This window comes from Stegodyphus dumicola, chromosome 1, assembly GCF_044657685.1.
Source record: "Stegodyphus dumicola isolate Sdum_Otavi_A_Nest chromosome 1, ASM4465768v1".
Lineage (NCBI taxonomy): Eukaryota > Metazoa > Arthropoda > Arachnida > Araneae > Eresidae > Stegodyphus > Stegodyphus dumicola.
This window is the reverse complement of record NC_140768.1, coordinates 144,898,089-144,921,576: the sequence shown is the minus strand read 5'-3', so window position 1 is coordinate 144,921,576 and position 23,488 is coordinate 144,898,089.

Below are 23,488 nucleotides of genomic sequence, written 5' to 3'. Positions count from 1 at the left end.
CTTCACGTTCACCGTAAACCTGAGATCACTTAATGTAGTTAGCACAGCATCTAAATGTTGGAGATGCGAATTCCAATCTGGTGAAAAGATAGCAATATCATCAATATATGCTTTGCAAAAATCACTATGTTTTCTTAAGGCATCATTCATCACTCGCTGAAAAGTAGAAGCTGCATTTTTTAATCCAAAACGCATCACTTTCCAACGATACTGGGAACGATGTGTCTTGAATGATGTTAAATCACGACTTTCTTCTTCTAAAGGTATTTCCCAGTAACCTTTCAAGACATCTAAACAGGTGATAACATTCGCGTGTCCAATTTTATTGATTAGATCAGTCACATTCTCCATTGGAAAATCAACAGGCTTGGTTACTTGATTCAACAACCTGAAATCAATACATAAACGCATACTTCCGTCTTTCTTGGCAACACATACGACCGGGTATGCTATTTCAGCTTCACTAGGCTCAATAAGACCCAAGCTCTCCAATTCCTCGATCTGTTTATCTACTTCAGGTTTCAAAGATTCTGGGATCTTATAGATATATGGCTTTATTCTTTCAGCTCCATGTAACAACCGAATTCTATGTTCACCAACGCTGGCTATTTGGATCTCCCCAGAAAATAACGCGATGTGCTTGAGTAAGAGCTCGTGTAATTCCTTTTGTTTGCTATCCTCTAAATGACTAATATCCACCTCGATGTTCCTTCTAGTTACTGCGCAATCTCCTTTATTTGGAGTGGTATGAATTTCCCCAAACTCAGAATCATCTTCAAATATCACTCCCACAGTTTGTGCTCGAACATAAAATTTTCTTATTTTGTTCACATGAACATGCCTCACACTCCCATCGGGTAATTTAACTTTGTAAGAATGAAGATTCACTCTCTCAACAATTTCACCTGGACCTGTCCACCTAGCATATAGCATAAAAATGAGGATGAGTTCCTAACCTTTTTTCGAATTCTTGAGTTAATTGTGAGGTAAAATTAGTGCCTTGATCACTACAAATTATTTCTGGAATACCGGTTCTCATAAAAATATCTAAAAGAGCCTCACAAGTAGCTTTAGCAGAAAGACTTTTTAAAGGTATGACTTCTGGCCATTTTGAATGATTATCTATCAAACACAAACAATATTTATGCTTCCTTCCTGAAGGAGGTGAAATTTCACCAATAATATCTATATTTACTGTATGAAAGGGATATGGCGCGCGAACAATAGGAGTAATCGGAATTTTATCCGATTGTCTTTCCGGACTTTTTAATTGACATCTTTCGCATGTTCTACAGTAATTTTCTACATCTTTGGATATGTTCGGCCAATAAAATGAAAGCTTAATTCTTTCTTTAGTTTTCCTCATACCTAAATGATTTCCGAATATGGAATCATGAGCTAATTGAAGGACTTTATTTCGATAATTCTCGGGCAAAACTAACTGTTGTATGTTTTCCCCACAAATTTTTTCTTTATGAAATAATAATTCGTCCTGTAAAAAGAAATTATTCTTCCCTACTTCTGCGTCCTTAAAAGAATTTATTAACGTTTGGCAGTTTCTCTGATCGACCTTAAATTTATTCGATTCCGAATAACTGTTTAGTCTTTCATCATTCTGATTCGCAACTGAGCTATAAAAAAGATTTACATTTGACAGTTCAACGGCGCCAACCTCAAGTTGTTTTTGTTTATGAGTTTCCGGTTTCGTCTCGGGGAAGACTGTTGATTCATTCTCGTCTTCAAATATGCGATCCCATACATCTGGTGTAATTAAACATTGGACATTTAGCTTATCTGTCAACGCGAAAAGAGCTTCTACGCGCGAATATAGACAACTGTTTGGTTTTTTGTAATAAATGGGAATAGTTGCTAACGTTGCCTCTATGACGTCGCCAAATGCGGAACTTAAAATGATTTTACCCTTACTTTCTATTTTTAAATCAGGAATTAATGTAGTGTTCAAAATTGGTATTTCCGTACCTGAATCTTTTATAGCTTCTACTTGCTTCCCTGCAATGTAAATAGTAATCTTTTCCAAGGAATAAAAATTAAGTTTGCTGTCGGAACACTCGGGTTTTTGTAAATGTTTAGAATTTACAAATGTAACAACCGCATTGTCCTGCGACTTACTTGAAGTGTTAACTTTCGGTTTGACCGGGAAATTATCGTTCTGTTTATTGGACCTCTCAAATTTATTTCGCCTGTTCGGGCAATACTTAGCCAAATGTAAACTGCTACTATACACATAACATTCTCGCGGTTTAAACGAATGTTTCTGTTCATTTACCACTAAATCTTTTCTTAGCGCTGGTGGAATATATTTAGAGTTTTTGTTGTATGAATCACGAAAACTAGCGCGTTTTTCACCTCTTATGTCATCAAAAGATTTACCTTTCGCGATGAAGTAAGTGTCGCATTCCTTCGCTAGTTCTTCTGGACGTAGCCAACTTTCACCTTGTCGAACTGCAACATGGCACGCTAAATCACTATCCAATGTTTGAAGAAGTTTGTCAGAAATTATTAAGTTAATTAAAGACTCAAAGTCATTGACGTTTCTACTTTTACAATAATGGATCCAACATGATCTTAAACGAGAGGCGAACTGCAAATGAGTTTCTCCCGTCAACCTTTGAGCTTGGCGAAAATTTTCTAAACATATAATTGGCGATGGTTCATATTCCTTAAGAATTAAAGATTTAATTTTTTCATAATCTTTCAAATCATCATCTTTAATATATACTAGAATATTAGAAGATTTATCACCTATCAGTTTAAGTAAAATTTCAGACTTAAACTCATTTGGTACGTTCTTATGCTTAAAAGCCCTTTCTATGGAATCAAAAAATAAGTTCCATGCTTCACCCTTTTTAGGTACAGAAATCGATAATGCCTGTACAGCTTTCAAAAGCTTATCTAATGAAAGTGCATTTTCTACGTTATTACTAGATTCTTTGCTACTTTCGATTTGCATTAAACGCAATTTCACAATTTCTTCTGACTTTTTCCTTTCTTCAACCGTAGTATTAAGAAATTCAATAACAAAATCTTTATCTTTCAAATATTCTTTAGAACTTAAAAGCTTATCTTTTAATTCTACAACTTTTAAACTAGAATCGGCTTCTTCACCTAGTTCCTTCAACACCGAAATCAAATCACTTTTAACTACTCCTTTAAACATATTTAAAAGAAATTTTCCTTAAAGTTACAACAAAAATTTCTCACCTTTTCTCCAAAATCCAGTCAGCTTCGTTAGCTCTGGTTCTCGAAAGAGAGCGTGCTGTAATGACCTTACGGATTAATAAGGCACCATAAGGAAAACGACACCAACATTTATTAAAAATTAACTTTCAAAGAATAATGAAAAAAAATTAACATTTAAAGAATAAAGGCAAACTCGGAGCACTACCTCGCTCCTACAACATAACTAACCTACAACCTGCCTCCTCTGAGGCTAACATGCAACTGGCCTCTCTCACTTGCTGGGCTCTGCCAGGCAGCTGATTGGCTCACCGCTGCCAGATACATGACAAACAGAAACATTAAAATGTATTTAACATATTTTGATTATTATTAAGTCCTTTTTTTCACATCTGGAAAGAAAACAACATGACATTGTAATATTTTTTACCTAACTTATTACATAAAAAAAAAGAAAATCAATACTTACGCGGGAAAAGTAATCTCAGGAATCTTTTTCGAAAATCTGTTTGTGCATTCATATAAAACACAAGCTGACATGCTTCAAAAAGAAAAGAAGAAAAAATATTGTAATTACGGACTTCCTTGCATAAGTCACAGCGATAACAGTAACATGGCCGCCAAGCTTCACCTTTTGAGTTGAACCTTCCCTCCTTCTATTCTAACCTCCTTGGAAAATACGGCGGGAGGGGTGAATGCTAATTTGTAACACGGCTGTTCACGTTGTGTTCCTTAATTATTAACAGCTCTAAGAACCATGAGGTTTCCAACCGCTAAAATTTGTTTTCGTAGGCCGCAAAAATGTGCATGTGCATTTTAAATAATTAAGAAATGCTTTTATTTTTATTATTGGTTATTGTCATCTAAAATTATGTGAATAAATCAATTTTTATGGCGTAAAATTTTAACAAGATAATATATTGTTAATGTTTTCTAACAATAACCTAATTTCTAACAATAACAGAGGATGGCAATTGTGACATAAATAGATGATTAAATTGAAATAAAAAATATTGTTTATCTAAGATGACAGAATAGTTCGATGCACATGGTCATCAAAATTAGCAAACCACTGCTGGTGTAAGGAATATATTGTTTTCTGTGTTAACTGGAATTTAAGACAAATTTTTTTCGTATATCACGCTTAACCATTAATTTCAGTATCTTAATACTAATTTATATTTTTAAATGAATTTTTATTTCCGTTATAAATCCTTATATATTGTCTTATGCTTAATATATTCTTTTCTGTGCTAACTTGAATTTAATACAAATTTATTTTCGTATATCACGTTTAACCGGTTAGTTTTACATCTACATGCTTATTATATGTGAATTTTTACTACCATTGTCTGCTAACTTGAATTTACATGCACTAAAATGCCAATGATTTGCAAGTTTCGGAGTGCCTATGGTTCAAAACCATGTACCTCCACATCAGAATTACTAATAGTGAGCAGAAATAGGGAAAATTTTGCATAAGTGAATTACTTGATGCTCAATAGAGGGAGCCACAGGCTCGAGAAAATTTAGGGATAGGAATTAGAAAATAAAAAATTTAGTATCATAATTTTTTTATAAGTTTTTAGGTTTTTATAATTTTTTGTACTTTTATATTTTATACTTTTTTTGGTTTTTATAATTTTTTAATACACAATACAAACACTAAAGCAAAAAGCGGATAGGAAAGAGTTTACGATTAATAGGCTCATTGGCATGTGGCTTGTGTTGGATAGTGCAAATAATAAAAGGGGAACGCGGTGAAAATATTCTTAGGCAGATTTAGAATCTGCGGGAGATGTGATTCTTAAGCGAACAGATTGATAACTTTGCTTGAAGATCTTGATTGCTGGTGCTGATGATGCTATAAGCAATTATATGGCAGCTCGTGGCGCCATATAATTGCTTATAACATCCCTCATGGCGAGAATAGGAGTTGACGACGAAGATCATATGCTTTGTTATAGTGTCAGAGCGCGAAGCGCTTTTTTACTATGTTTCATATTAAAACTATCAGGAGTTAGAGTTCGTTAATGAGCTGTCCGAGACTGGTGGTTGAGTAAAGAATTGAGGTGAGCCGTTCTTCAACCGGCGAGGAGGTGGTGGCGGGGCCACACTAGCTTAGCAGTGATGTGAAAGGTAATGTAGTGTTTTTGTATAGTGGTAGCTGTAGTGACGGTGTCAGTATTAGTGCCTGCGTTATGGGGCAAGTATATGTGCTGGGTACCTGTGTTTTTCAACAGGGATTGGAGTATATCGAAGGTTTGATATTTCTGGATTATGATGAAATTGAACTGATTGAAAGAAGTTGGTGGAGAGTATGCGTATATATTCTGCAATGGAATTGATATTGAGATCTGTGTGAATGGTGTTATTTGGGATAAACCAAGGTGTATTTACAATTTCACGAAGCATTTTGTTTTGAAGAATTTGCAGTTTTTTTTATGTGCATTTTTGCCGCTTGTCCCCATATAGGGCAGGCATAGAGAAGAGCATGTCTGAGTATCATTTTGTAAAGTATGACTTTGTTGGATATGGAAAGTACACTGTGTCTGCCTAAGAGTGGCCGCATAGTGGCCGCTGTCATTTTAAATTTTTCTGTGACAGCACTGAAGTGTTGCCTAAAGGTGAGTTTGCTGTCCAGTGTGATCCCTAGGTATTTCACCTCGGAGACCCATTCTATATCATCATCAAAAATTTGGGGTGTAGTTGGAGGTACCTTTACAAAAGATGATTGCTTTTGATTTATTAGTGTTGATTGCTATTCTCCAAAGTGTGAACCAGTGCTCGAGAGTTATGAGATAATGCTGTAATTGAAGTCGAATGTGATTTGTATGTATTGCCCTCGTGAGAATGGCCGTATCATCAGCGAAGAGTGCTAGTGTGATAGTGGCATCTTTGGGTATGTCATATGTATAGATATTATAGAGTAGGGGGGAGAGAACTGCTCCCTGGGGGACGCCAGCTGTGATGGGTCGTATGGAGGAGTGCGTATTGCGAATTTTGATGGTAAATGTGCGATTACTAAGATATGAAGCTATAAGTCGAATAAGATGATCTGGGGAGTCCAATTTGATAAGTTTGTAGATGAGGCCTTCATGCTATACTCTGTCAAATGCTTTTGACACGTCTAAGAAAATTGCTCCTGTGGGAATTTTGGCATTGTAACCATCTGTAATGTAATTGATGACTCTTAGAAGCTGATGCGTAGTGCTGTATGAATGACGAAAACCAAACTGTTCTGAGGGTGTGTAATGGCTGACTGGAATGTTTTTGTGAATGAAATACAAAATAATTTTTTCCGTGATTTCAGATAGGCTGCTAAGCAGGCTTATTGGCCTGTAGTTCTGTGGAAATGTATTATTCTGTTTGGGTTTTGGGAATACTATGATAGATGCATTTTTCCAGGCTGATGGGAAATATGAATATTTGATAATAGCATTGATGAGTTTAGTAATGTAAGTGATCCCATTTATGGGGAGATTTTTTAATGCCTTATTTGGTATCCTGTCTTGGCCAGAAGCTTTCTTATTTTTAAGTGCACTGATAAATTGAGCAACAAGTGTTGGTGTGGCAAGAAAGGTGAAATTTAGTGGAGCCGGAATGCCAAGATAGCTATCAACCACTGTGTTGACGTGATCAATATGATCATTGTCATAAGGGGCTGGATTTGGAGAAAAAAAGAGTCTTGAATGACATCTGCTATTGTGTTGGCTTTGTCAAGATCAGAGTAAACCATTCTCGACAGTCCATGTAAGGGGGGATTTGCTTATAAGAATTTTTGAGTTTACGAGAGATGTCGTACAGAGATGTCGTACATCTTTAGTGGATAGTGTATTTAGAAAATTTGTCCATTTGCTGCTTTTGTACTCCTTGATTGCTCTTTTTATACTGTTTTGGAGTGAATTTAGTCTGCGTTTGGCCTGAGGGTCTCGGGTGTTTTGCCAGTATTTGCGTATTCTATTTTTTATGATAATCTGCTCTCTTATGTTGCGTGGAAGGGGCTGGAAACGTCTGTTGACATAGAATGTATTAGTAGCGTCATTAATGGCTGCTGTGATCTGATTGGTGAATTGTTCAACTTCCTTATCAATATCCTCTTTATTATTAATAAGGGGGTTGTCTGAGACTGTACTGGAAATAATATTAATAAATTTGGGCCAGTTTGTAACACCAATTGAGCGTAGTAGTGAAGGAGGGCTAGCATTTGTAAAAATTTCCAGTAATACTGGATTGTGATCTGAAGAAAGTGCTGGGATTGAGGTAATTTCATGCTGGTATGGAAAATCCCTTGCGATGAAGAAATCAATGATTGTCGATCTGTTTAGGGAGAAATGCGTGGGTTCTTCTGGTGCTAGCAGTGAGTAATGATTTTGATTAATGAGATCAAAAAGTAAGTTGCCATTTCTGTTTGCACGTCCAGGATTCCAGCTAGGGTGCTTTGCATTATAGTCACCTCCTGCTATTGATTTGGGGTGTATAGTGATCAGGCTATTGAGTTCTATAATGTTTAGATGATTTGTGGGCGGTATGTAAATATTGGTAATTGCAAATGAGGTATTGTCATTTGTGATAATGACATTGACGTTTTCAAAGCTGTTTATGAGCACTGGCTTGTGGAAGTGTGGGATACTGCTTTTAACATGCGTGATGACCCCGCCGCCTCGTCCTGAGAGTCTATCACATCTGTAGGCAAAGTAATTTGGAAAGAGGACCGTCCTGGCTGGCTTCAGATGAGTTTCCTGCACTAAAATTACATCCGGCTCGAATTCTAATATGAGGTCGCTTAATTCATCTTTTCTGGAGAAAAGTCCATTGGTATTCCAAGTGAGAATGCTGTAGTATCTGCTATTATTTGCTGCTGGAGTGTTAAATGTGACTAGTGATTTTTTCAATAATGTCCACTATTATTTCTATTTTGTCAAATATTGAAGTTTTTTGTTTGATTGTTTTTATTCCGTTTTTGATGTCATTCCATATGACTTTTAGCGATTTGAGACTGAGGAGGTCGTCAGAGTTTTGCATTGTCTCTGAGGTTTCTGTCTGGGCTGCAGCAGCTGGTTCTGTGAGTGGCGGGAAATTTTCTGTATTGCTTGTCCAGGGGTTATTGGCAGGCGTCTGGCTTGGGATGAAATTGTCAGTTTTCCTTTTTGTCTTTGGTATAGCCGGGCAACTGGAAAAGGACGCAGGATGCGGCTCCCCGCAGTGACAACACCTTGCAGGTTCTTCTGGTTTTAATTGACATTCGCCGGACGTGGAACGATGTGGGCCCCCACATCTCACACACACCCATTCTCTTGTACATAATAATGAGTTGTGGAAGAACCCCTGGCACCTATAGCACTGTGGAGGTCCTTGTTTTTCTTTTAAGTGCCTCTACGGTAACTCTGAGATAGCCAATGTAAGTGAGGTTGTAAATGGTTTTGTTTTGCTCGTTTTTTGGCAAATGCACTAGAAAGAGCGGCATTGGTTTGTTTTCGCATCTATTTATAAGATTATTTATGTAGGTAGCTCCATATCCTTGATTTCTTAATTCTTGTACTATGTACTGATGGTCCATAGTAACAGGCAGTCCTCGTATGACAATTTTTAAAACCTTTTCATCTTGAAGTTGGTAAGTATGAGATTTTAACTTTTTCTCCTTAATGACTCCTCTCACATATCTGTGAGCATCTGCATCAGGGAGAGTCACATGCAATTTGGTGCCTTTTAATTGGCCTGTAATTGTTTTCCCTGTTTGAACACTAAGCTCAGCCAGGAATTTATCATCTTGAGGGACATCATCTATAATAATTGGCGGAACTTTGATTTTTCTACTGTTCGAGGGCTCAGGGGCCGCCGGATTATGTGTACCCTCACTTTCATTATCCATTTTTTCCTCATTGTTGTCTATATTAATTTCACTCATTTCTGTTTCAAGTCCACTGTATCTGTTAGCGGTTTTAATAGCAGGTTCAAGTTGTTCTGTGTCGGAGTTTGTAGAAGCCGAAGAACGGCGCCTATGTCTTTTACGTTGCTCCTTAAATGGTTCTCCATGTAAGGTGTTCATTAAGTGATCGACTTTTTTTTCCAATTCTTTAATTTTTTGGTCACGATATTCAATTTCAGTAATTGCTTGGTTTTCTTCTAATACACGTGTTTTGTTTAAAATGCATATTAGAAAGGGTTGCAGTCTATGTGAAGCATGATAAGTAATTGTTTCACTAGTTAATATGTCTTGAGCTAGTGCAGAGAGTCTAGCGCATTCCTCAACAGTGGAGAGGATGTGTAATTGTTTTTCCAGATACGTGATAAACTTATCAGTCTCCGCTTCATTTTGGAAGAGCTTTTTTCTTTCCTCTGGATAAGCAATGATCTTTGAAATTGGTGAGCTAGGTGGTGAGTGCGACATTTTATCTCTATTCGTTTCTGGGCTGATATCTGGTGGAATCGCAGCAGAATCCTTAAAATGATCTGTCATTGTGTATCATGTAATACTCAAAAAGAGTATCGACCGCAGGAAGAGGAGAAAAAAACAAAAAATCGAAGAGCCACTTTGCCCGCACCGCGCCGGGTGTGCAATAGGTGGAATCTCCGATGAATACAACCAGTGCCTCTGTCAAGCGCCGACACGCAAGCTTGGAGGGTACTCTGGTTGCAAAACGACCAAAATTCTAAGTTATTTCTTGTTAATCACAAGAAATTATTGGCACAGAGTGATTCCGTGCGATAAGCATATATGGCACAATTGCTTCGTCGATACCAAAGCTGCCACGGGTTAGTCCTAGTAACTCCACGAGACGAGCGAGGAGACAGAGCACCTTCACGCTCGGAAGTCAGGTGACGAATGAATAGAAGTTGAGAGGGCGTGTCTTGCCCGTTTGGATGGAGGGTAGATGCCGAACTCTCGGCCAATCACGGCTCTCGGTCTCTTCTGTGAGCTGCGAATAGCAGGATCGTATGCTGGAATCTGCTGGAGTGCTCGGTTATCAATCTGTTCAATTTTGAGGAATAAATTTTGACTAAGTTTTTTAATATAGTAATCAACAGGTTTAATGTTAAGGTCCGAATGAATCACATCTGTACGGACGTACCAGACTGCATTAAGGGCCATACGTAAGGTCTTTGAAAAGATTGAAGTTTTTTCACATGAGTTTTTGCAGCAGTACTGTTACATCTAAACTCCGAACTATCAGTGCCTCCACATCTAAACTCCGAACTACAGCACCATTACATCTAAACTCGAGAATAATCTTACGTAAGAACGTAGTTAGAACTCTGAACCCGAACTCGATTGACTGTTAGCTGGAGAGCGCGTAATTTTATGTAACCTAATAATTGTATATAAAATGTATAAATGTATCTAAATATAATATCTTTATTTATACAGAAGTGTCAGTCTTTATTAAAAAGCTTGGAATTATTTAGATATTTCATCGAATGAGAATTAGAATGGAACAAGCTCGGCTCCCGGTTGAAAGAAAAGGTAAGAGATTTCTTTTTACCTTTTTAGAATTCTATTGAGAGATACAACAATATTTTTTGGCATCCCTGCGGGGACGCCCGAGCTAAGAATAAGAATTTAAATTAGACAATAAAGATTAAGAATACAATTATTGATTACATTTTGAATTTTTGAACTGTTAAGAACATGTCTGAAGCGATTTTAAATAAATTAAAAAAGAAGCGCGCACCTCTCCGAACATCAGTAACGAAATCGCTTAAAGATTTGGAATCGCAGCTTTCGGAAATTGATCCGAAAATTCATGATTTGGAAGAAAATTTAGAAATATTAAAGAATAATTTCGAATCGCTTAAAAGTGTCGATACAGAATTAGAACCTCTTTTTAAAGTCGAAGAATTTGATGCTGAATTCCAAAAATCTGAAGAATATCGCCAAAAGGTCGTTAAATGCAGTTTCCGTACCTCCAAAAGAATCGACGAATTAAAACGCAAATCTACTGAAACGGTAGTAAATAACCAGTTTAGTACTGCCAGTCAAAGCGAACCAAAACATAACGAGTCTATTCGAATTAAATTACCTAAGTTAACTTTAACGAAATTCTACGGAGATATAAACAACTGGCTAACCTTTTGCAACAGTTTCGAGTCTACCATTCATAAAAATGATTTATTAGATAAAATAGACAAATTTAATTATTTGAAAGCTCATTTAGGTGGTTCTGCTTTAACTACAGTCGAAGGATTACCGATTACTGCTGCTAATTACGATTCCGCAATTGATCTTCTAAAAGAAAGATTTGCGAAAACAGATGTGCTCATTTACACCCACATAAATAATATTTTGAACACTAAACCCTTGAAAATCTCGAATGATGTTCGTGCCTTTAGAAAATTTTATGATAATATTTCTATCGAATTAAGATGTTTAGAAAATTTGGGTCAGTCTCTCGAGAATTTATCAAGTGTGTTATGTTCAATAATTCTGAAATCACTTCCCCAAGATATTTTGCTTGAGATTAACAGAATGAGTAATGGAAGTGCGTATTGTAATATTAAAAGCCTGTGCTTGATTATAGCTCAATGTTTAGATTCACGCGAAAGGGCGGAAGTCATAAATAAGAATTCAGAGCATTCGACATCGAATAGTGGGCGCCGTCAGTCTGCGTATGCAGTCCAGAAAATAAACACTCGTCATTTCAGCGATGAAAAGAGCAATAAATTAGAAACGAAAGCTTCTTCTGCTTCTGATTTAGTGTCCACGGGTATTAAAGAAAAATTGATTAAAGCATGTGTTTTTTGCGGAGATTTTTCCCATTCAAGCCATAAATGTCCTATTGCCCAGAAACTAACGAATGACGAAAAGGTTGAAATACTACGCAAAAATGGCACTTGTTTTAGGTGTTTACAAAATAAGGGTCACATCAGCAAATTTTGTGATTCTAACATTTTTTGCTCCCATTGTCACTCTAAGCATTCTACGATTATGTGTAACAGAATTAATTCCGAGAGTAAAAAGGGAACGATCAAAACTGTCCAAGAAGTTGAAAATAAAGTACTTTCGAATCAAAGTAACCGTTCTGAAGTTTATTTACAAACTTTGGTCGTAGGGGTAGCTGGGAAAACCTTAAAGGGTTATTTAAGATTGCTAATAGACACCGGAAGTCGGAACACGTACATAAGTCAGTATGCTGCTAAAACGTTGAAATTAGAAAAGATAGGAACTGAAAGAATTAAACATGGTTATTTGGGGGTGTAGAAGTTTCGGAAGATCATAATCGTTATCAAATAGATTTAAGTAGTTTAGAAGTACAGGTGTAAAATCGAAGCACTAGACCAGAGGAAAATTTGTTCGTCACTGCCTAAGATCAAAGACGAAAAGTTGATTGAAGTAATGGAAAAAAGGGGAATCCTTATCAACGACAATCCTGCGAATGGAAATCTCTGTCTGTTTCAAGAAAATCCGGAAGAGATTCATATGCTGTTAGGAGCGGACACCGCAGCACAATTGTTCACTGAAAGAATTGCACATTTTGCGGGGGATTACGTAGCCTTTGAGACTAAGTTAGGCTGGACATTAATGGGCAAGATTAAAGAGAATGCGAATACGTCGAGTTCCCTGTCCGTTATTTCTTTATCCTTACATGTTTCCGATACAAATTTGTCCAATCTTTGGCGTTTAGACACCTTGGGGATTTCAAGCGAGGAAAACAAAACGAAACGTGTCTTGGAAGAAGAAACTCGAAAACATTTCTTAAAAAGTGTAAAACGAGATAGCTCAGGGAGATATGAAGTAACCTTATCCTTTATTTTAGATAAATCCGTCTTATCCAGTAACCGTACTGTGGCAGAAAGACACCTCGTCAAAACCAAAAGTAAACTAATTAACCCACGCAGAAGAAAAGATTACGAAGAAATATTTGATGAGTGGGAAGCGAAGGACATTATTGAGGTAGTAACTGAGGAAAAGGAGGAAGGAGTGCACTACTTGTCACACAGACCTGTAATAAAAGAGTCTAGTGAAACTACAAAGATACGGCCTGTTTTCAATGCATCTGCACGTTCTAAGAATTCACCCTCTCTCAATGATTGTTTGAGTAAAGGACCAAATTTAATAGAAATTATTCCAAGTATATTGAATCGTTTTCGAAAATATCGCATAGGAGTGTCATCTGATATCGAAAAGGCCTTTTGTCAAATCAAAATAGCAGAAAAGGATAGAGATTTTTTAAGGTTTCTATGGTTCGATAATCAACATAAGTTTAAAATTTACAGACATAACCGAGTTGTTTTTGGACTCACATCAAGTCCGTTTCTGCTAGCCGCTACACTTAGTCACCTTTTGACTACAGTCCCAGAAAAATTTGCAGAAACTTCTAATATTTTGAAGGATTCATTTTACCTCGATAATTCGTTAATTAGCTTAAATCACGTAGATGAAGCTGAAAATTTCGTTCAAGAAGCAAGATTGATTTTGGCTTCAGGGCATTTCAATTTGAGATGTTGGCGATCAAATTTTCGCATTGACATGATCGATGAGATAGAGAACAAGACGACAGTTGTCCCAGTATTAGGCTTAGTATGGGATTTAGAGAAAGATAGTTTGAGTTACAAGATCGAAGAAATATTTAACTTGAGGGAACCTATTACCAAAAGAAAAGTTTTGTCAATTACCCAGAAAATTTTTGATCCCATTGGCTTTACTGCACCGATAACTGTAATTCCTAAGCTAATTTTGCAAGAAACATGGAACCAGAAGATTAAGTGGGATGAAGATCTTCCTCTTCCCCTAAGTGAGCAGTTTGGGACTTGGTTGAACCAATTGCCTCTGCTATCTCAGATTGAAATTCCTCGTTGGTTAAATATTGATTACGAAAACGAAGATACCGTAGTGCTCCACGTTTTTTCGGATGCTAGTAAAAGAGCCTATGCCACATGTGCATTTTTAAGAGCTGAAACCATCGAAGGTGTAAAGGTCAGTTAGTAAGCTCGAGAAGTCGAATAGCCCCTATTAAGGAACTTACGATTCCACGGCTTGAACTTCTTTCCTGTCTGATAGGTGCCAGGCTTGCCAAAACAATTCTATCAGATTTGAAAGTTAAGAATTGCAGAACAGTGTTCTGGAGTGATTCTTCTACAGCTTTGGGGTGGATAAGAAGAGATCAAGCATGGGGTACGTTTGTTAACAATCGAGTACAAGAAATAAGATCGCTTACCAGAATATCTGACTGGAGGCATGTACCTGGAAGTTTAAACCCAGCGGATCTCCCATCGAGAGGATGTACTATTGAGCAATTACAGAAATCGGCATGGTGGGAGGGCCCATCGTGGCTTTACTTACCAGAAGACGAGTGGCCCCATGTAGAAGAAAAGCCTGATGAGAAACGAACTTATAAACAAAGAAAAAAGGAAAACGATTCTGACTCTTCTAGATCATGGAGACAATTTGGACCGATACTACAAATACTTCTCTTCATATAGAAAAACCGTGAGAATGATCGCTTGGATTTTCAGGTTTTATCACAATTTAAAGAACAAAGATAAAAACCTTACTCCTGATGTCTCAGTTGATGAATTGGAGAATGCTGAAAAGGCACTTTGTATATTGGTACAGAAAGAATCATTTACAGGCATAAACGATCCCGCTATTCGTGCGCTGAGACCAATCGTAGACCAAAATGGAATTTTAAGAGCCAAAACGAACGTCCTACAGCTTCAAGATAATGAAAATTTCCGATATCCTATCATTTTACCTTCAAAACATATTCTTGTTGAGAGACTAATTTACGAGAAACATCTAGAAATCCAGCATGCTGGTGTCAGCACTTTAATGACAAATCTTAGAGAAAACTTTTGGATATTAAAATCCAGAAAAAGTATTCGAAATATTATCAGAAAATGTGTAAGATGTAAAAGATTTGTTGCACAAAGAGTGGAAGTCGAGCCAGGATTTCCACCCGAAGATCGAGTCAGAGAAGGGGCGACTTTTAAAGTCGTCGGTGTAGATCTAGCGAGTCCTCTCTATCTCTGTGAGGGGTCTAAAGCGTGGATAGTCTTGTATACATGTGCCATTTATAGAGCCATTCACCTCGAACTAGTTACTTCTCTATCGACAGAAACTTTCATCCAATCTTTACGTAGATTCATTGCCAGAAGAGGTAGACCTTATGTGATATATTCCGACAACGGAACTAATTTTGTAGGGACTAACAGTGTTCTTAAGAAAGTTAATTGGAACGCCATATGTTCAGCTGCTTCTATCCAAAGGATACGATGGAAGTTCAACCCTCCGACCGCCGCCTGGTGGGGAGGTTGGTGGGAGAGGCTTGTGCGAATGGTGAAAGAAAATTTAAGAAGAGTGTTACGTCGAACGTCCTTAAATTATGAAGAATTATATACTGTATTATGTGACTGTGAACAAGTGATTAATTCGCGACCTATCACATACGTATCAGAGGATAATCAAGATCCATCACCACTGACCCCTATGATGTTCCTCCAAGAATTGCCGTCATCAGGAGTTCCTGATATGGACTACGTAGATTCCAAAGAACTCAACCGCCGAGCCAAATACCGACAGAGAATAAGACATGATCTACGAAACAGATTTCGTAATGAATATCTTGGTCAGTTGAGGCAACAGGCAATAAAGAAGGGAAAATTTCAACAGTTGCAAGTAGGCGATGTCGTTCTATTGGAAGACAGCCAGAGACGACGCATACATTGGCCTTTAGCCAAGATAGTCGAGCTTTTCCCCAGTAAAGACGGAATAGTTAGACTAGCGAGGGTCAAGACAAGAAATGGTATTCTGCTTCGTCCAGTGCCCCGGCTTTTCCCGTTGGAGATCTCTACTTCCGAATCCGTTGGCCCTCCGTTCCCCGACAGAGCACCTCGAGATAGAAACGACCATGCAACTGGTCAGGCTGATCAGGCTGCTAGTATTCCAGAACCTGCCTCAAGTCCTCGAGTGATGACCAGAACTGGACGAGTTGTTCGGCCTCCTCATCGACTGGACCTGTGTGTATTGAGTTCCTCCGCATCGTCGGATCTCAATGGCGGCAGGTAATGTTACATCTAAACAACGAACTATCAGCGCCTCCACATTTAAACTCCGAACTATCAGCACCATTACATCTAAACTCGAGAATAATCTTACGTAAGAACGTAGTTAGAACTCTGAACCCGAACTCGATTGACTGTTAGCTGGAGAGCGCTTAATTTTATGTAACCTAATAATTGTATATAAAATGTATAAATGTATCTAAATATAATATCTTTATTTATACAGAAGTGTCAGTCTTTATGAAAAAGCTTGGAATTATTTAGATATTTCATCAAATAAGAATTAGAATGGAACAAGCTCGGCTCCCGGGTGAAAGAAAAGGTAAGAGATTTCTTTTTACCTTTTTAGAATTCTATTGAGAGATACAACAAGTACCCCAGATTGTACATGCATACTTAAAGACAGGTCTTATAATTGATGTATAGAGAAGAAATTTGTTTTTAATTGACAGATGGCTCTTTCGAGCTAAGAGAGGGTAAAGTTAGGCTCTAGCACCTTTTGCTTTATTGAGAACATTTTCAATGTGAAGGTGCCAACGTAATTTTAATCAAGTACAACTCCTAGGTACTTGTAAGAATTTGACCAGGGAACATAGTCGTCGAAAAACTTTAAATTAATGGAAGGGTACGGGAGGGGACTACGTTTGAAGATCATAGCAGCACATTTAGCAACATTAATTTTAATTTTCCAAGTGATGAGCCAGTGCTCAAGGCTGGAGAGATATCTCTGAATGATGTGAACCAAGTTTTCAAGGCGTTTGTTTTGAGCTAGGATGGCCGTATCAACTGCATAAAGTGCAAGAGCGATACTAGGTGATTTTGGTATGTCATTTATGAAAATGTTGAACAAAATTGGGCCTAAAAGTGACCCTTGGGGGACGCCGCTTAGTATAGGACGGGGTGCCGAAATGAAAGAATTAACTCGTACAGAAAAAGATCTATTAGTGAGGTACGAGTTAATTATATGAATTAAATGGGCCGAAACGTCAAGTCGTATGAGCTTGATAATGATTACTATATGCCAAGTCCTATCGAATGCTTTGGCTATATCAAGAAATAAAGCGCCAGTAAGCATATTGTTACGAAACCCTATCAGGGTCAATGTTCCTTCTAATCTTCTTCGGGAACATACAAGGGCCTGACTCGGAACAGAGAGCTTACTAAAGCTATGTGTTCACTAATTGTGGTAAGTAGACAGGATACAGACGAAGGGTATACAAAACCCTTTATTTTTCTCTATATACAATAACTTCCGTACTTCGGAATACACTGACCCACCACTCGGGGTCTAACGTAAAATTCTAAAAAATAAAACTAAACTCTAATTTAACTTTAGAATAATACACGTGGAAGAATGGCCTTATAATAACAGGAAGCGTATGTAGCACAGAGACTGTGAACACTACAATACGTTTTAATTTATCAAGAGGATTAAAACCTCTGGCCTGGAAGGCAAACAGCAACTGCGTAACTTCTAAGGTAAGCGGCCTGCGTTGACTTACTGCTTCCTCTCTTTCGCTTGGCAAAAAGGCCACACTTAAATACTTGGCGTTCGCCAGACAAACTTTGCATAAAATCCTTCACGCTTATAATTCTGGCCGGAAGTAGAAAATAAGAAGTGATAGTAAAGATTTAAAATAAAATAAACGTTAGTAAAACTTAAGATGTAAAGTAAACTTAAAGATGTAAGATTAGTAAACTTCCCGCCAGAGTTAATTAGTTTGAAACTGAGGTCTCAAACGACCTTGTTGAAAACTTTTAGCTCTAGAAACTAACGCGAGGCCAATCTTTTACAACATAACTTCTCTAGAAACTAGAAAATTTAAAAGAAAGAAATTTGTTACAATAGCAGCTCCCAGGATATACAACAATCTTTTTTTCATCTGTACTGCATCTAAACAGGAGCTCTTATTCAATTCTGGTTCCTTCCAGAGATCTGGAAGGAGAACTAGTTTAATGAAATGTTACACAATGACATGGCAAGTAACATATACAATTATACTGCTCTTAACATTCTTATTTCATTCATGACTATTTTAATTATCTCTCCCCGTGCTCTCTGACATGTGTTGTAAAAGAACACCAAACACGAATGTGTTTCTGTCTACGTGTGCCACACTTCCTCCTACAATCAAAACACTAACGTGTTAAAATTCAACATAACGAGACCTCTTAACACACCCTAATTTCAACTCTAAACCCTGAGGTACTATTCTAAAAGTGGCTAACTCTAAAGTGTAGCGTCAGAGAGCCTAGCTACATCATTCAACCTTTAACACATATTCGCCATGATTTAGTCTTTACAGTCACACGAATAACAAATTTTTAACATTACTTTCACTTTTACCATATCACGGTATTTCTTAACATTTAAAATAACAGAACATATCAACATGCCGTTAATTTTACAGATTTGAAAACATACATTAGTAGTACATTGTTAACTTCTATTCTTTTCAAAGCAAGTGCCAATTCTTTCTACATTGAAATAATACATTTCAAAAAGTCTTTCAGACTAAAACTTGTCTCTTGCTAGAATGTTTTAAATAAAATTTATACAATAACTTTTTACAATATTTAAGTTTTTACACAACGCTATTATACATCAACTTTAGTTTTACGCACGAGTAATTGAAAAACATAATACGAAAATCGGTCACAACTCATTTCTCGCTCTTTTGGCGATAAAGGTAGACCTCGCATGAGGTAAAACTTCTTGAAATCTGCCACTTGCAGTAAGAATGAAAGATTAACTTAAGTTTGCAAAGTAACATAAAATTTTACTTATCTTTGTAATATTCGGACATCCTTTCCTGGGCCCAGTCTTTAAAGGTACTGCAGATAGTAGTTTGGTTTATCCTCCTTCTTGTACGGGTTCGCCCTTCAGTGCTTTCCTCTGGAAGCTTCCTTTTTTCACCAGTACGGCCACCCTTGAACACCTTCCTTTTCTCCTCTGCTTGTGGTCTTGGCCGTTTGAAGGCAGCTGGTCTTGGCGGAACCGGGAAACTTCTGTCGTGATCCTGCTTGGACCTCGTTGTTGGCCGTTCAAATTTTCCTTGTAATTTTTCCTCCGCCGCTGATGGCCCTTCCGCAGTTCGGCGACTTTTGCTGCGGAGAGTTCTGTCGGATGAGTAGATCTTCCGTTTTAAAGCCGGGTTATAGTTGCCGTCATTTCTCCTGGTCCTCTTCACATACGTCGTCCTTCTCCCTTCTTCATTCTGGGGGTGTTCGTGAACTCTGTTTTCTGGACGGTGGAACGGCTTCTTTTTCTTGTTACCTTCAATTTTTCCGCGGGGCAATTTTCTTTTCACTTGCTTCTGTCTCTCATTGGCTTGCCCTTGTACTTGTCGTTTTTTCATTTCTGGAACTTGTACCTGCGGTGTCTGCCGTGCCGGATCCTGCAAAAGATCTGAAAAAATTTGCATTTTATTACGATTGAAGTAGGGCTTGATTTGATCAATGTTTGCGGAACAGGTTTCACCATTTCTGGCTTTTAACACTACAACAGCGTGAGTTATTTTTTCTATAACATATGGTCCTTCAAATCGTGGAAAAAATTTGGCAGTTTTATCTTCTGGTGCTGAAGAAAGTGAATGCTTAATTTTTAAAACTTCATCCCCTACTTTATAAGTTACTCCCCGTCGTTTCAAATCATAATATAGCTTCTGTTTTCTTCGTGCTACTTCCGTATTCTTTTTTGCTTCTTTTATTAGTTTTTCTATATCCCCCATTTTAAATTCTGGGGCTCTTTGTTGCACATAAAACAATTTATCTAACGGTGTTATAATCTTTCTGCCTAGAAATAACTCAGCAGGAGTTTTGCCCGTTGTATCATGTTTTGCGGTCCTAAGGGCGAAAGCAAATTCATTGACATAGTTATCCCAGCTTTTATGAAAATTTTTAACATAACTACGGATAATTTTCACTATATTTCTATTGACCCGTTCCGCTATATTTGATTGCGGCCGATACGGGACCATTTTTAAATGACGTATGCCCAGTTTTTGGCACATGTCTTCAAATATATTACTTACAAATTGAGGACCATTATCCGATATAACTTTTAGGGGCGCCCCGTATTTTAAAATATATTTATTTAAAATAGAATCAGTAACTAATTTCGCGGAGGCTCGTTTTAAGGGAACAATTTCGGTCCATTTACTAAAATGATCAACCATAACAAGGAGATAGCGACTTTTATTTAACTGACTTTTTGGGAAAGGGCCCAATAAATCGATGCCAATTATTTCATTTGGAAATTCGGATTTAATACTATTTAGAAACCCGGCCGGGCGGAAATTAATATAATTAACTGCTTGACATGTTGGGCAGGACTGGACATACGCCCTTGTTAACTTTTGCAGTTCAGGAAAGTAGACTGCCTCGCGTACGCGTTGGATAGTTTTTCGAATACCAGCATGAGAAGCTAACGGGCTGTCATGGAGCTCCTGCAGGATATTTAATCTAAGACTAGCTGGGATAACAGGTCGAAATTCATTGTTGGAATTCGTTAGTTTTTGTATAAAATAATAGACCATCTATTAGTTCGTAATGGGCCGCCCTATTTCTTATCGCCACAATATCTTGGTGGCTAAAATTTTCAGGATCCTTCAAATACTCATAAATACTTCCAAACTCAGGATCCTTACCCAATTCGGTTATTACAGTTTCTCGGGAATTTATTGTACACGCTGTAAGCATTGCCATCTTTACGGTATTGCCTTGTTCGTCTATTTTAATCCTTGACAGGGCATCTGCTACGATATTTTCCTTTCCAGGGGTATGCTTGATTACCAGATTATATTCTTGCAGCTTGAGTGCCCATCTTATTAACCTTGGGGATAAATTTTTTCCTGAGTACAATCTAGTTACCGCCGCATGATCAGAGTACACTGTTATCGGCGCCTTTCCAAAATAGACTCGGAACTTTTGCACTGCTAACAGAACTGCAAGTGCCTCTCTCTCGGTCGCGGAATAGTTTCTTTGTGTTTGATTTAAAGTTCGGCTAAAAAATGCCACGGGCTGCTGATTTTGCGAAAGTACCGCTCCTACCGCATAATCCGAAGCATCCGCTGAAACTTCTAAATTTTCATCCTTTTCAGGAAATTTCAACACAGGGGCTTGCGTTAATGCTTGTTTTAATTTTTCGAAAGCACTATTGGCTTCGGCCGTCCACGAGAATCTTGCCTTTTTCCTTTTTAATTTTAACAATGGCTCAGCGATAGCCGCAAAATCTTTTATAAAGGACCTATAATATGAACAAAGTCCTAGAAAAGAAGAGAGCTTCTTTGCCGTGTTTGGAGTCGGATACTTTTGTACAGCGATTATTTTTGATTCATATGTATCGATCCCTTTTTGAGATATTTTGTAACCTAAATATTTTAATTCAGGGGCTGCAAATTTGCACTTTTCGACATTAACTTTTAGACCGGCCTCATTTAATAAAGAAAACACCTGTCTTAAATCCTGTACATGTTGGTCTAGATTATCACTAGTAATAATGATATCGTCTAAATAGATAAATGTGGACTTTCCAAGAACAGGTCTTAACACAATGTCCATGCATCGCTGAAATGTTGCTGGGGCTCCTGAAAGGCCAAACGGCATACACAAAAATGCATAAGTGCCAGACTTGGTTATAAAAGCAGTCTTAGGCACGTCCTCAGGCCTCACCCCTATTTGAAAATAACCAGTCGTTAAGTCTAAAGTCGTCATAAATTTGGTTGATTTTATGTTCCTTAAAATTTCTTCTATGATCGGTAACGGATATTCCGGATATTTCGTTATGGAATTTAATTTACGGTAATCAATAGCGAATCTCCACCTTTTTGGATGCTCCAAAGGATAGTCATTATTTTTCTTACATAAAACCACCGGGCTAGCATAACTACTTGAGATGGGCGTTATGATCTTTTTACGTAGCATATCGGTAATATGCCATTCTATAATTTTTTCCTTATTCTTATCATACCGGTATGGTTTTTGACGAACTGGCAATGCATCTCCGGTGTCAATACTATGGTTAGTAACCTGAGTAAATCCTGGAATATCACTAAATAACGAAGCAAATTCACTTACCACTTGTCGGATTCTATCTTGCTCGTCATTAGGCAGGTGGTCAAGATTTAACCTTGGCGGTTCAGCCTTTTCTACACGCACTGGTTTCATTGTCAGCTTAAGGGACGCTTCATTAAAATCCAGTGTAGCTTGTGCGTCTGAAAGAAAATCTATTCCTAAGATCAAATGTGCTTGCAGATTCTTTACTATAAAAAACATCACCTTTACTTGTTCGTCCTTGATACGGATATACAGTCGGTCACAAAAGTATTCGAACACCGGTACCCTATCAGAAAATGACAAGATGGCGTTTTTTTTTCTCTTTCTCTCTGTGTGTCGTATTATTCCATCCTAGGTTTTCTTCTCCCCCCCATCTTGGAAAAAACTGGAAAAAATTGGTTACGATCTCTTTTTGAATGGGGAGATGCCATTTTGAGAAAAAGCTGACGACCCTATCTTGGAGAATGAACATGACCGCTCTGCACACCCTTTTACTCTCTCTCTCTCTCTCTCTTTTTGAATTGGGAAGCCATTTTGGGAAAAAGCAGACGACCCTATCTTGGAGAATGGAAATGAACGCCTCTCCCTCTCTCTTTGAAATGGGAAGCCATTTTGGGACCCTCTATTCTTGGGGAGGGAGAAAACTGAAGTCTGCATTTCGCTGTCTCTGAATGCGGAAAGCCCTTTTGGGAAAAGCGGACCCTCTTCTTCTGATCTTGGAGAACTGGAAATGAACGCTCTACACGATCTCTCTTTGAATTCAGAAGGTATTTTGGGACCTTCTAATGTTGGAAAACTGAAATGAACGCTCTACACCTTCTCTCTCTCTCTCTCTTTCTCTGAAATGGGTAGCCATTTGAAAACTCCCTAACTTTGGAAAAAAACAGAAATGAACGCTCTACACCATCTCTCTTTGAAAATGGGGGGGTGTCATTTTGAGACCTCCCTCCCCTAAACTTGGAAAAAAAAACTGAAATGAACGCTCTACACTTTCTCTCTTTGGACATGGGTAGCCCTTTGGGGACCCTCTCCTCTTGGTAGGAAAAAAAAAGAACTGAAGTGAAGGCTCTACACAATCTCTCTTGGAATGGGATCCATATTTCGGGAAACGTGGATCACCTCATGCTGGAAAACTGAAGTGAACCACCAAGATTGGACTCTATATAATATTTTTTTTTAATTGACATCATGACCCTCCTCCCATTTGTTATTAAAAAAAATTTTTTTTTGT